Source organism: Sciurus carolinensis, chromosome 12, assembly GCF_902686445.1.
Source record: "Sciurus carolinensis chromosome 12, mSciCar1.2, whole genome shotgun sequence".
Classification (NCBI taxonomy): domain Eukaryota; kingdom Metazoa; phylum Chordata; class Mammalia; order Rodentia; family Sciuridae; genus Sciurus; species Sciurus carolinensis.
Window position 1 is genome coordinate 28,653,860 of NC_062224.1, and position 12,279 is coordinate 28,666,138.

Sequence of the window (12,279 nt, forward strand, 5' to 3'; positions counted from 1 at the left end):
GGCTTCAATGTTTCCTCACCGTGTGACAGTGGAAAATTTAAAAGTTTCTGATGAGTTATTTTCCTCACTTGAAAACTAGACTAATACCTGCCTGACCTACCACATCAGATATGAAAAGCAAATAAGCTTGATACTTAAAAGCATTATTTAAATTATAAGCACCATACCAATGTGTGAAATGATTATTATACACCAAACTTTGGATTATTTTCCAAATATTTGCTTAGTATCCTTAGGCAAATGAACCTAAACTTGTTCTTTAAAAAAAAAAAAAAACTAACAATAGGGGGTGGAAGTGTATGAATCAAACTGAGTCTCTAATTTGCCTAAAAATGAATGCCTTCACTTGGGGCCCGGGATTGTTAAAAGTAGATTGACTGTTGCGATTGACATCAGAACTCATTAGGCTTTTGGACATGCCCACCAAAGTGATTACCGCTGCAGGAGGCCCTCATTATCCACGGGCAACTGGAACTGGAAATGCCTTTTTAAATGAAGGCACTTAATCCAGCGCTTTAGTTGGCCTCCGTGGATGGCCTCCAGTGGACATGCTTGCCCATCTTCCCACCTGTCTGTGGCTCCTTCCGCTTGGAACTGGAGCGGGCCTGTGATTCATTTTAACCAAGAGAATATGGTAGAAGTGATGTGATGCCAGATTGGGACCGAAATCTTCAGAAATAGCTCCTGCTTTTGTGCTATTGGGGAGATTGGAGCTGCAGTCTGAGAAGTCTGGCTAGGCTCTCCTGTGGAGGAAGGGACGCTCTGAGACCACAGGGAGAGAGAGGGGGGCTCTCAGCCCTCCAGGTCCGCACTGAGCCTCAGCCCTGCGATTGTTCCTGTGGAGGTACCAGACAAGTGAGCGAGCCAGCTTTGACATTCAAGTGCCGCCAATATCCTAACTGACTACAGGCCCAGCGACCACCGTGGCCAGCCCACAGAGTGGTGGGAGATTATTAAATGGCTGTTATTTGATGCTATGGACCAAGTGCTTCAGTCCCCCCAGAATTCATATGCTGAAGTCCTAATCCCTCTGTAGCTGTAACTTAGTACCCATTGATCAATCTTTCCCCCATCTCTCTTACTCTCCTTAGCCTCCCCTAACCACTATTCTACTCACTTCTATGAGATTAACTATTTTAGATTCCACATATGAGTGAGATCAAGTGGTACCTGTCTTTCAATTCCTGGCTTATTTCAATTCACATAGTGATCTCTAGCTCCATCCATGTTGTCATAAATGATAGGCTTTCTTCCTTTTTAAGGACTGAATAGTATTCCATCGTGTATATATAACACATTTTCTTATTCACTTATCAGTTGGTGGGCACTTAGGTTGCTTCCATTTCTTGGCTATTGTGACTAGTGCTGCAATGAATATGAGAGTGTAGATATCTCTTGGATATACTGATTTCAGTTCCTTTGGATATGTACCCAGTAGTTGGGGTTCATAAATTATATGGTAGTTATATTTTTAATTTTTAAAGAAGCCTCCATATTCTTTTCCATAGTGACTGAATTCACATACCTTCCCCCAGCAATGTCCTTTTTCTGCACATCCTCACCAGCACTTATCTTTTGCCTTTTTGATCATAAACACTCTAACTGGAGTGAGGTGATGTTTAATGATGCTGAACATTTTAAAATTTCCTTTTGGCTGTCTGCATATGCTCCTTTGAGAAATGTCTGTTTAGGTCACTTGCCCACTTTGAATTGGATTATGTGTTGTTGTTGAATTTTCTGAGTTCTTTATATATTCTAGATCTTAATCCTTTGTCAAATATAGCCTACAAATATTTTTCTCCTGTTCTGTGAATTGTCTTTTCACTCTGATGTTTACTGTGCAGAAGATTTTTAGCTACATACATCTCACTTGTCAGTTTTTGCTTTCATTTCCTGTGTTTGGGTGAGTTTATTGAAAAAACAAAAACAAAAACAAAAAACCTGCCTATTCCAACATCCTGAAACATTTCCACCATGTTTTTCTCTAGTTAGTTTCATAGTTTCTGGTCCTAAATTTTGACTTGGTTTTTGTGTGCGGAGAGAGGAATCAACTATTATTTTCTGCGTGTAAATATACAAGTTTCCTGGCATCATTTCTTGAAAAGATTGTCCTTTTCCCAATGTGTGTTCTTAGCATCTTTGCAGAAGGTCGGTTGGCTATAGATCAGTAGGTTGTCTTCTATGCTTTCTATTCTGTCCCATTGGTCTACATGTCTGTTCGTATGCGAGTATCATGCTGTTTTGTTTACGATAGCTTTGTAATACATTTTGAATTCAATTAGAGCAATACCAAAGCATTTATTTGGAATTATTACTGCCAAATAAGTCCCAAGACATGGTGGGAAAGGGGTCACAGTTTTTGTGAACTTTAAACATATACAACATTTAAGAAACAACTTATACAAGCAGCACAGTGCAGGAAATACAAAATAACCATTCGTAATTTTTCATGAATAGAAATTTAGTTTCACATTACAGGGGGAAAAAAACTTACCATTTCAGTCTGGAAAACATACAGAAGTTGTCACATTGTGGGATCTAATAGAAAGCATAATTTGGAAATCAGCTCCAAGAAATCTGAGTAGGTAAGAATGTAATGAACACAATGATACAAGAGTCCTCTTACATATATAATGCTAGCAAAAGAGTTCCCCCAACTGTAATGAAAAGTAGTTTAGCAATATTATTCAGTCTTAAAATTGTTACTTGCCACTAGAAATCTGTCTTCAGAAATATCTAGACAGGTGTAAAAAATATTTGTGCACACAGATTTCATCATGGCATTATTTACAATAGCAACAAAATGGGTTATAAGAAAATGTTTACATATAAAATGTATAACCATTCACATTGTATTTTCAAAGAATAATAACATAGGAAGATGCTCTAATTATAATATGTAAAGAGTAAAATATGAAACCAAGTATGATAAATATAAACAGAGTATATATATCCATATACATGTAGAGCTTATCAACTAGTCATACAGAAATGTTATGTTTTCCTTTGGGTGGTAGGAGAAGCAGAGATAGATCATTTTGTTACTTCTTTTTTTGGGGGGGGTGGGTAACCAGGGATTGAACTCAGGGGCATTTGACCACTGAGCCACATCCCCAGCTGTATTTTGTATTTTATTTAGAGACAGGATCTCACTGAGTTGCTTAGTGCCTGTTGCTAAGGCTGGCTTTGAACTTGCAATCCTCCTATCTCAGCCTCCTGAGCCACTGGGATTACAGGCATGCACCACTGTGCCTGGCCATTTCTTCTTTATAATTCAATATTTTCCAGTTTTTTATGCTTATCGATCACATCAGTTAGTGAAAGGGTATCAATATTTACAGCAGCTCAATTCACCATAGCTAAACTACAGAACCAACCTAGGTGCCCTTCAACAGATGAATGGATTAAAAAATGTGGCATAGATGATGGAATATTACTCAGTCTTAAAGAAGAATGAAATTATAGCATTTGCTGGTAAATGGATGGAGATGAATATCATGAATATCATGCTAAGTGAAATAAGCCAACCTTGAAAAACCTTAAAGCTGAATGTTTCCTCTGATATGTGAATGCTAATGCACAATGTGGGGAGGCTAGGGAAGAATAGAGTTAACTTTAGACTAGGTAGAAGGGAATGAGGGGACTGGAAGGGGAGAGTAAGAATAATAGAACGAATCAGACATTATTACTCCATGTACATATATAATTATACGACTGGTGATATTCTATATCATGTATAACCAGAAGAATGAAAAATTATACTCCATTATATATGCTGTATCAAAGTGCATTCTACTGTCATGTATAACTATTTAAAACAAATTTAAAAAATTTAAAAAATCAGTGAAAGGGAAGAAAATGGAAAAGGATCAATGCCTATAATAATGTCACATGTAAAATCATCGAATATAGATTTCAAATCTCCCAACTCAAGCACACAGGTAGGCAAAGATTTATACACTCAAGCGTTATTTTAGATTATTATCACAGAATCGCTGATTTCTAGTCTTGCCTGGGATTTGATATTGTTTCTTAGGCAGATATTTCAGATCAAATTGCATGCCTTTTCAGTGGCTAAGGATCACTTTGATTAAATTCAAACTATTTGACCAAGTCCCTAGGGATCTGACCTTGAAGTTGACTGAACTTGAAGTCCAGGCTCCAGGTGGAAGTCCTGTAGTCCAAGCACCATTCTGGAAAAGGCTCAGTGTCCTGAGTAATTATTATCACAAGTGAGTCAGACAAGAGCCAGGATTCCCCGAATACATTCCTATGTGGGGGTTGGGGTGGAGCTGGGGGGGTGGGTAGTGATTCTTATAAGATGTTTTATAAGATAGTGTCAGGAAATATGAAGTGTGAGTTAGCATTAATTCGTAAGTGAAAAAGAAGAATCAAGAAAAAGACATTTTAAATTAGGATAAACCGTGTAATGATAGAACCATAAAAAGTTTCCTTTTTAAAGAATGGTGAACAGCCTTGGTAGATGACCAGAAAAATAAGAAGAAAGATGAAATAAGAAACAGTTGTTATAAATTTGATTAATATTTACTGAACATCTGTGAAGTGTAAGCTGCCGTGCTGGGTAGGTCGAGTCTATGGGAGATAAAAAGAAGACAGTGCTCGACCCTCACTTTGAGGCTGAGGACAATAATGATACCTTTCATTCATTTACTGAGCTCCTACCAAGTGACAGGTGCCACTTAGAGCACTTTGCATCTCTTTTCTCGAATTCTCACTAAGGCTGCTGGGTCAATGTTATATGAGGATACTGAAGCCAAGAAAATTTTTAAAAACTTGTCCCAGGGCTGGAAAGTTGCAATTTAAGATTGGGTGTGTTTAAAGGAGGCTAGATATCAATTATAGACAGCACTTCAGAGGTAATTCTGCTAAGATTAATCAGGTTAGCCTTCAATGACAATATCAACCGTTTGAATAATTACTATATGCCAAACACGGCATTTGGTAATTTACACAGGCCATGATATTTAGTCCTCACGGTTTGGATGTCTATATTGTCTGTGTTCTCTCTGATGCTGTATCTACCAACACACACGTAAACAAACAAACAACTCTGATTCATCCAAGACTCTGCCTCACCCCTATTCATTTGATTTCCAGATCCTGTAAACCTGGCCCCTGCCATTGACCTTATTTTTTTTGCAGTGCTGGGGATTGAACCCAGGGCCTTGGGCATGCAAGGCAAGCACTCTACCAACTGAGCTATATCCCCAGCCCGACGTTGACCTTTAATTCATCATTCCCTCTTTATCCTCACAGGCATTGCCCCAATGGGAAGCTCCGTTTGTCAGGATGCATTAGGGTAAGAGTATGTAATGGTCTTCCAGCCTTCCCAATCCACCACCCCAAGCCTCCCCAGCGCTTTCTGAAATGTAGACACATGTGTGTCTCTCCCCAAGTCCTCTTCCTACTTTAGAAACAAATCTAAAGGTAGAGTCCAATAATCCCCCTGACTCCACTCTGCTCCTGCCCTTCCCCAGACTGCCCAAGTTCACACCTGCCTTGAGCTCTTTGAATGGGTTTCTGCTTCTTTGGTCTCAGTTGGCAACCCCATCCCACCCTACTCTGCCTCCCTAACCCTGTCCCTGTCAGGGTACCTTTCCACCTGGTCTTTAGAATGTGGCTTGGGCAGCATTTCTAATTAGAAACTTTTCCTGATGTTCTTCCTCTCTGCTCAAGCAATCTGAGGAAGGTGCTGATTTCAGGTACTCTCATAGCACCTGAAGCTTAATCTTGAACATGTAAACTTCTGTTCTGTCTCTTTTGGACTTGGAACTCTTTGAGGGCAAGTCTATGTCTTATCTGTCATGAGCCTTCCACTCTCCACAGTGCCTAGCACATAGTATGATTCAACTCATATTTATATGCCTGCTTATTTTAATCCAGCCTTATCCCACAAACGACTTTCACAAAGGAAACATCGAATGAAGAAATTAAATATTTTTAGCAGGAGCAAGAAAATTACAAATAGAAGTAGAATCAGGACCAGAAAAGAACAGTGTGAATGTGTAGTCTATAGAGGTTAACAATTGTTAGAAAAGAGCTGCCCATTTTCCTGGAAGGGTTTTTTAATATATTTCTGACAATAGATAATTCTGAGATCATAATATACTCTTTTATGGAATATCACATTACCTCCCTAAATCAGAACACTTAAAAATTATTAAAAAGCATGGAAAACGTTTCCCTCCAGGATTTGGGGCTATGGATCTTGAAGCCATTTTGGTTCTTCAACTTTTCTATCTTCATTCTCTCAGTTCGCAGAAGATAATGAACGTGACTTTAGCTTATTCTTCTGTGCCCACTACGTAGGAATATATACCCTTTCTTTTTTAACTTTCCTTTACTGAAAACAAGACATTTGAGCACATAAAAATAACAGCCAGTGACTTCATCTTCAAGGACATTTCCTTTCTGAATTAGTAGAAGTCAACTGTACATCAGAAAACTATAAATACCTAGTAAAATTACAGCAGGTGATTCATGGTCACAAGCAATCCTTTACAAGGAGTAAAACTGGTAATGACTCTTATCCTAATGTTTTAAATGTGCAGACCATCCACACTAATTTCTTTTTAAGGCAGTTTCATTTTAAAATAATCTTCTTTGAATGACAGAAAGCCTTTGTGATTCAGTTACACAACTAACTGTATATCTAAAAGGCATTTCCCACAAAATCTTCTCAGATCCTTTATTTTAAAGGCCACACAGTAGACTCTTTTTTGAAAAAAAAAAAAAAAAAAGACTTGATTTTTGTTGCTCTGGTTAGCTAATTCAGACGTAAAAAGAACCATGCCAGGTATCTTTTTACATAGCCAACCTGATGATGCAGCTCTGTAATCCCAGCAACTGGGGAGGTTGAAGCAGGAGGATCACAAGTTCAAGCTCAGCCTCAGTAAATTAGCAAGACCCTGTCTCAAAACAAAAAATAAATAAAAAGGGCTGGGGATGTGGCTCAGTGGTAGAGCACCCAATCTATTTGGTATTAAAAAATGTAGTGCTGCAGGGAAAGTTCTGAGAGTCACTGCAGGGAGCATTAGAGACACGTCCAGGTGGCACCAGCGCTCATCATCTTGCTCTGGTGATCTGTGTGCTGCCCACCTGGACACCTGTATGAGAACCACCACTCCATGCTTGGTGAAAGGAGGGTCCTACTTGTTAACTAACTTTTGTTTGATAACTCCTTTAATCCTTTCCCATACTCAGAGCTGTAGGTACCAATGGTGAGCCATGATCTACTTCAGCAAGAAGTAGATGCTCAGTAAACATCCATCCCATCAAACAACAGACGTTTTGTTCTGTCTTACCCACCTTTCACTTCTGCACTGTAGAATGTCACCGTATGTACAAGCAATATGATACACTCATTATTTTTGTGTCCTCTTTGTAGTCTAAGGTCAGGCATTGCTATTCTTGAAATATTAACAAAAGTTGCTATGACTTACAGATCAGAGGGGATAGTTTGGGGTATAAGTTCTCTGCATAGGAGATGGAAACACAGGGAAGCCAGTTGTCCAGGCACCAGCATATTTTACCAGGTAACATTTCAATTCAGTTGTAGCCAGTGCTTGCTGAGAGTCTACCACGTCTGAAGGAGGAGATTAAAGAATACAGAAGGGAAGCAGTCTTACCCCTAGCAAATTAAAGAGCCCTCAACACAGTGCCTGGGTCACAGCGAACACTCAGAGATGGATACATTTAATATTCTAATGGGACACTTAGTGATGTAAAGCAGAGTGCCCTGAATGTTAGGAAGACGGCCCAAAGCAAGTGCCCGTGGGATGGGTCTGGACAACAGCAGAGCAATGGGAAGGCTTCCTGGAGGAGATGGCATGTATGACAGGAGCAATTAAGGGCATGTTTCAGGACTAGCAAGCAACCTGTAGGGGCTCATACACAGGTTCACATTGGGTCACCCGTGAAAAACACTGACCCACAGGGTCTGACCCAGAGGAGACTGGAATCAGGATGATACTTAAAGGGGCAGCGTGGAGTGTAGCCTGAGTGCAGGAGAGACAGACTCCTGGCCAGGAGAAGAATTAGGAATTGAAAGTAATTTCCCTTGTTCCTCGGGGATCTCCAGAGCAGGACTACATTTCAGGGCAAAGGTAAGCCTCGATAAACACTCTTTTCCTTTGTGACTTGCAAGAGTGCTATAAGGGTCACTGTCTGAAAATAAAATTGGTAAGTCTTAAAAGTTATCTAAAACCAGAATGACTTGAATACTAAACTGACCTCTAAAATGTGTTATTCGTTGATGGAAAAAGCTAAATCAGAACACTTAGAACAGTTGGAGAAATTTTCACAGTAATTGAACTCTGCACTCCCAAACCCACGATGATGACTGCCATTAATGTAACAGTGTATGAATGTGTCTTCATAAAACTCTAACTGTATGGAGGCCTCAGCTTTCTATATTGCTGGCTTCATTACCTTCAAGAGTTTGTGGAATACCAAAAATGTCATTTACGATAATAATGCCGGGCATCTCCCTGAAGAGCTTAAGGCACTATGCACACTTTAATTAAATCTCCTAATGTCCAGGAGGAGTCGGCAGGGGACTAACAGAAGGTGAGTCACCAAAAGGTATCCAGGGGCGGAAGACTGGATCACAGCATGGACTTTCAGATGAAATTCACTTTATTATTGTTGTTGTTTCTATTTCACCAATGGAGAAAGGGGGTTATTTTTCAGACAAGAATGAGGAGCTGTATGCTACTTTCTCTAAAGGCTGCTGTAGGCGCTGGAAGCACCCCCTGAGAGACCTTTAAAAATAGTACAATCATGACCCCAGAGGTTTTTCCTTTGAGAGTTGACCAACACTTATTAGTGCACTCCTCAAATGTGTGCCAAAGGAAATTCCTATAAAAGAACAGAGGACGTGAATCCCAATTTGTGATGATGTATCAACTCTCAGCTTTAACTGGTCATCAGGAGCTTGGCTGAGTTCTTCCTACTGCTTCCGTCTCTCTATCCCATGTTTCCCTCAGCTCCAGAGGGGTGGTGGCACTGGTCTTAAGGAGGTCATGTTAGGAGTTGGGTTGATGATGTTGAAGATGTGGCATAATTTATAGAGCTGAAAAATTGAAAAAAACTATGGTATGGTTTGGATGTGGTTTGAGAGGATCCTCAAGGGTTCATGTGTTGGGAGTTTGGTCCTCAGGGTAGCAGTGTGAGAAATGGTGGGACCTGACAGAGATTGAGTCTACTGCAAAATAATTGGCTCCCTGGGGTTACAGCCCTCAGAAGGAACTGATGTAGTTCTCCTGAGACCTTGGTTAGATCTGAGATAGTTGTTATAAGAGAGCAAATCCAACCCCTCCTGCATCTCACTGGCTTCCTGTTCCTCCACAAGATCTCTTCCTTTCACAGGTACATCTGCCATGATACCATGTCCCATGATATGATAGCTAAAGGACCCTTAGGAATTGAGCTGATGTTGGCCAAAGTTCAAAAACTGTGACCTAAATAAACTTCTTTTCTTTATAAAATACACAGTTTCACGGATTTTGTTATAGCAACAGTGAATGGACTAATACTAACCAGAAAACTCTGAACGGGTCCTGACTCTTGCCATTTCCCTTAGGATAGCAGAATAGAACCTAAAATCAGACTCTGAAAAACAAACATGCATGCAACTATTATATATCAATCTGGTGTATAAACCAACTCCATTTATTATAAAGGGAATTAAAAGATCCTAACCACATTACCAGACTATGACACCATTCTGCCAATCCAACCACCTCTAAGGTTCAGGAAATATAGTTATGGTTCCTAGGGAAACAGTGACCCCTGTTTGGGAAAAAACAAATCACCAACAAGTAAATGCTGGTGTTTTAGGGAATAATTTGCTATTAAGTTCTTAAAAAGAAATAGGAAAATAATGAAATCCTGTGGCAATATTTAGTTGTAAAATGGATTTAATGATTCAGAATGTTTAAAATTGTTTAGACTAGCAAAGCAATGAAAACAGAAAATCAAAAAATTTGTTGACAATTTGTGAAACATTAAGTTTGAGGAAAAAAATGCCTTAGAGATAGGCATTATTAATCGGTCCAGGAAAGAAGTCAAGATAAGCAATTCTTAGTCCTAAGAGAGCATGACACTGACAGAGAGACCCTATTTTTGGAAAAGATTAGTTTATAATATTCTAAAAGTAAGGCAACAAACAGCCTATTTCTTCTTCTGAAATCTGATTTACTACAAAGGGATCAAGGGCAAATCTGTAATAACTCCCTGTATCTTAGAGCAATAATCAACCTTCCCCATCTTTGAGATGACTGTAAATAAGCTCTAATGGAGTTCTAAGTTCTCCAGAGAAAAAGTCTCACAAAATTAGGAAAAAATCCAACCATCAAATAACAAATTTCTAATTAACTAACCTACGCACACTCACACGTACACATAGACACACATGTTAATACTTTATAATTTATTCACATGTATTTTCCCATAAAAACAAGGTGCACTAGAAAAGATTTGTCTAGCACTACATTTTAATTTTGTACTCCAATCATTGTATCACTTGCTTCTTAAGAATTCAGAGAAAAGTATATATTTAATGTATTATTCCAAAAAACTACTTACTATATAATTAAACAAATATCAAGCAGATATCGCCTTTAATTGTAGTTTTCATTTTACCTTGTCAACTCTGCCAATCTACCAAAGAACTATAATTTTAATCTCCTTTTGGATTTGATTTATATCTACAACTTGTAATAATTTTAGTAAATTTCCTGAATAAAAAAGACATTTTTAAGTCAAGTCACAAATCTGCTAAAAGATGTCAAATTGTTAAATACCTTTCAAGTAAGGTATGGTTTTGACTTTAGATGAATGGTTTTAAGGTAGGTAAGATATTAAATATTATTATTATTAAATATTGAAATGTATATTTATAATAAAAATATTTGATTCCTTTAATGTTACGTGTTACTTGATCTCAACATTTTTGAAATGGAAGGGACCAGGAGGATCGTTTATTTCCATGTCTTCGTGTTTAGATGCTAAAATAGAATCATGGATCTTTTGAAGTCCAGATAATCTGGACTAGAGCCCAGTCTCCAGACTTGTAGTGTTATTTTTATTAATCCATTTAGACAGCTACTATGAACATCATGATTGGTTAACCCCGTCTCCATTAATGAGGGAGTATGACTCACAGGATAACATTACTGATTAGTCCCCAAAATAGGCCATGGCCAGCCAGAACCGAAAAATCTATTCCCACTCCACTGTTTACTGGGTGATGCGAAGAAGGCACTGCATGGCACTCTCCTTTTCCTAATTATAAAAATGCAGATTCTAGTAATTTAGACCTACCAACTTAATTTGGTTGTTGCAAGAAATCATCATAAAAATAACTTTAAAGCATACAGCATAGCTAAGTGTAAACTAAATACTTAATAACAAAAAGTCATCTCGACTATATTTAAATCAAACAGCAATAAGAACTTTGAGTCACTATTAGAAGGGAGTCCACATGAGCTCCTGGGTTCTTAACACTATCTGAAGAAGCTGATGCAAGTCTGTATCTAACAAACACCATGACTCCTAAATTATCTTAGTTTTTCATAATCTATCTTTATGTTTACCTGTGCCATGTGATGATTATCAGTTGAGGACAAATTAGAACTCTAACTTCCCAAAGGCACGATTGATTCATAAACAGACAGCAGTGCTGAATACCTATAGTATTGCTAATAGAGCCTAAAGGATTTATGGTAGCCTTATCCTATGACTAATCTATGCAGAGCATCCCTGCCAAATCCTGTTCCCTAATAGCAAAATACAGTTTCCCAGGTGACATGTAGAATTGTCCAGCTTGATCAGATCTTTAAAAAACAAATACAAACATCAACTGGATTCTCTTGGATAAGAAATAGACCTTAAAACTGGAAGGGGTGAGAAGAATCAACAAGTAGGTGTTAAAAGTATAGAATGCATAGTTTTAAATTTAAAAATCAGTATACTATGTACCAAAAATAGTTTTGGGGGCTGGGTGAAGCTCAGTGGTAGAGTGTTTGCCTAGCATGCACAAGGCTGTGGATATAATCCCCGGCACTGCAAAAATAAAAATAAAAATAAAATAACAAAATCTGAAAGAAGATACCCACAAATGCTAATGTAGAGCATCTCAAGGGGGTAGAAAATATCAGCAACTTAAAAAAATCTTTCTCTTCTTTGTGACTATCTTTTTGAATAATGGGATTAATTTTAATGTCTATTGAAAGGTTACTATTTATGGAAAAATAA

At 38.3% G+C, this 12,279-nt stretch overlaps 1 protein-coding gene across 3 annotated transcripts in view; it reads right to left on the bottom strand.

Moving 5' to 3' along the window:
- The window catches only part of Pter (phosphotriesterase related), a 59,791-nt gene that overhangs the window by 33,564 nt on the left and 13,948 nt on the right, over positions 1-12,279 (bottom strand). Inside the window, exons 2-3 of one of the 3 annotated variants that reach the window (XM_047521206.1) lie at positions 9,562-9,633; positions 2,495-2,538 (exon numbers count right to left, since the gene is read on the bottom strand). The exons of 1 other annotated variant lie outside the window; for it this stretch is intronic. The gene's annotated coding sequence lies outside the window, so the exon portion shown is untranslated. The remainder of the gene's footprint in view (positions 1-2,494; positions 2,539-9,561; positions 9,634-12,279) is intronic. One more of the 3 variants, XM_047521204.1, reaches the window with a different exon arrangement.